This window comes from Myotis davidii, unplaced genomic scaffold (assembly GCF_000327345.1).
Source record: "Myotis davidii unplaced genomic scaffold, ASM32734v1 scaffold373, whole genome shotgun sequence".
NCBI classification, from domain to species: Eukaryota; Metazoa; Chordata; class Mammalia; order Chiroptera; family Vespertilionidae; genus Myotis; species Myotis davidii.
Window position 1 is genome coordinate 817,912 of NW_006287255.1, and position 2,912 is coordinate 820,823.

At 42.3% G+C, this 2,912-nt stretch overlaps 1 pseudogene; it reads left to right on the top strand.

Annotated features, from left to right (window-relative positions):
- Positions 1-2,267: 2,267 nt before the first annotated feature.
- On the top strand, positions 2,268-2,595 carry LOC102765768 (annotated as a pseudogene).
- The last annotated feature ends 317 nt before the right edge of the window (positions 2,596-2,912 follow it).

The following is a 2,912-nucleotide window of genomic DNA, read 5'->3' on the forward strand; positions in this document are numbered from 1 at the left end:
GACAGTACAGTAGTGCCACTTCCTACCAGAGATGCAAGGTACATCTCTGCCTGTAGGGGTCAGGAGTGTGCTGACATGTGCATGAGCCTTCTCTCTTCCAGGTTCCCTACCCCATTTTAAATTAGGTTTCTGTTTATTAATTTTTTCAAATAGTAAAGTTTTAGGTGTTCAGGGTCAAACATCAGGTAAACTGTGAGAAATATGTACATCTCTGAAACCTATGGCAGAGAGCTTGGGGATTCAGAATTATCTGTCAATTATTTTGTACTCCTTTTTTTTTTTTTTTTTTTTTTTTTTTATTTTTTTTTTTTTTTTTTAGATTCAACATAAAAATGGTTCTCAGCTTACCCTGACTCTGTAATCATTGCTTGGGACCACTCTTTACAAAGGGCAAATGTCACGACATTACTCTGTCTACAAGGTTTAGCTCACAAAGTGACAGCCCGGAGGTCGAGATAAAATCAAACAAACACTGAAATTCCTTTTAAAATACAATTTTAACTTAATTTGACCATAAGAAGGAACATTGTTGCCATTGGAGTAAGAAATAAAGCAAAGTTATGCCCTAGCTGGTTTAGCTCAGTGGATAGAGTGTTGGGGTGTGGAGAGTCCTGGGTTCGATTCCGGTCCAGGACACAGACCTTGGTTGCAGGCTCTTCACTGGCCCGGGCCCTGGTTGGGGCTCCTGCAGGGGGCTGTGGGGAGTCCTGGGTTCGATTCCGGTCAAGAGCACAGACCTTGGTTGCAGGCTCCTCACTGGCCCGGGCCCTGGTTGGGGCTCCTGCAGTAGGCAACCAATCTATGTGTTGCTCTCACATCGATGTTTCTCTCAGTCTTTCCCTCTCTCTTCCACTCTCCCTAAAAATCAATGAAAAAATATTCTCGGGTGAGAATTAATAAAACCTAATAATAAAAATAAAGCAAAGTTATGGAAACTTTTACATTTGTTCATTTTCAAGTAAGAGAAGAAGGGCAGGAGAGCTCTCTGACAGTGGCATTGTGCTTGGCTTCCTACAGACTCATCGCATGCTGGGTTTCTGACAGTTTGCCAGCTTCTGTATCTTGCTTGAAAATCTGAGCCTGTGGAGAATCTTTTGATGGTATGGTTATATTCTCCTCTGGGAACATCATTCCTTTCAAGGCAGTTCCTGCGGGTGACCTGACACAGGTGTTGTTGTAGTCTAGGTGTTTCTGCACGTGACCTGGCTAAACTAGTGGCATACGGATGAATTCCAGAGAGGGCGCGAGAGGGCAGCAGGACACCCTGCATTCCAGAACCATCAGCTGAGCCGGGTGACATTCAAAAGCAAGAGGATGAAATCACCAGGGAGGCAGATCACAGTGGAGGGCACACCCTTGCAAATCAACAAGTAACATCACACAAACCAGGCACAGTGTGCCCTACCACCTCTTGCGCTGATATGTACACATTTTCTAAAATAATAGAGACAATGACGTATGTGAAAGATTGCTTTAACGTGTAACTACATGTGGGATAAAAAGGGAAAAAGACAGTACTCCGAGAGGATCCCTTTTCCAGTCCAGATCACATCTTACTGAAATAAACTATTTGCCTGTTTCCAAAATAAACTACTCATTCCTTTGGGTAGGCTGTTTGTTTCACTATTCTATTTGTAGCAATTCTGGTACATCATAGACATCTACAATATTGTGATTTTATTGATCAAGAAACACAAATAATACATAGAATGATATAGAATAAATGGGAAAATAAGTTATTTGATAGAAAAAATAGTGAGTTGGATATGTTCCTTATGTGAAATGGATTTCAGCTAAATTACAGACTTAAGTAAAATACTGTGGCGTTAATACACACAGCCAGAGGAAAATGTCAGTATTTGACTTGGGGACAGAAACGTTGCAAGGATTTTTCATGCATTAACGCACCAACAGGCCTCACAACAAATAGAAAGTAATAAATTTGCACCAAAACAAAATTGCAAAGTAAAAATTGCAATAAGCAGTAAGTAATAAATGATGAAATAGAAAATACAGCACATATGGAAGATCAAAAGTTGATACTCTCAATTTACAAAAAAACCTTTATAAATGTAGTAAAGCAAATATCCCAGTAGAAATGTAGGTAAAGGAGACACATAAACGGTCAATGATCATGTTTTAAAAATTAAATTTCTGCTTCTCCCAACTGCCAGAGGTGCTCAGCCGGAGAGTCTAAGGCCTCCTGGTGGGGAAGTCCTCACCTGACCCTGCAATTAGCACCTGGCTGGGGAGCACTCCGCCACTGCATGGCCTCTGGCTGGGAGCTCGCCTGCATCTCCTGGGCCCTTATCCCGCATGATGGTGACAGAGGACAGACTAATGCCCTCATTAAAGCAGGCGGTGTGAACGTTGAACCTTCCTGGCCAGGCTTCTTGCAAAGGCTCTGGCCAATGCCAATGTGGGGGGACTCATCTGCACTGGAGGGACTGGTGGAGCTGCCCCGGCAGCTGGTGCCACACCAGCAGGAGGTCCTGCCCTCACCCCTGCTGCCCCGTCTGAGGAGCAGAAAGTGGAGGCAAAGAAAGAAAATCTGAGGAGGCTGCTGATGACATGGGCGTTGGTCTTTTTGACTAATCCTCTTTTGTAACACATTCAATAAAAAGCTGAACTCGGGAAAAAAATTAATCTCTGTAGTAATCGAAGAAATACAATTGGAAGTAAAAATGTATTGTTCCATATGAAATTAGAAAGAAAAGGTTGTAACATAAGACATCCAGGGGCAGTGAGAGCACAGTGAACTGGGCTGCTTAATATGCAGCTGTGGGATGTGCTTTTTGTAAAGGCGGTTGCCTATTATATAAATTAGGAATTAAATTGTCCATAGCAAAGCTAAAGTGGTAGTGACTTAAACGATTTAGGTGTTTCATTTTCTCACATAATGAGAAAACTGG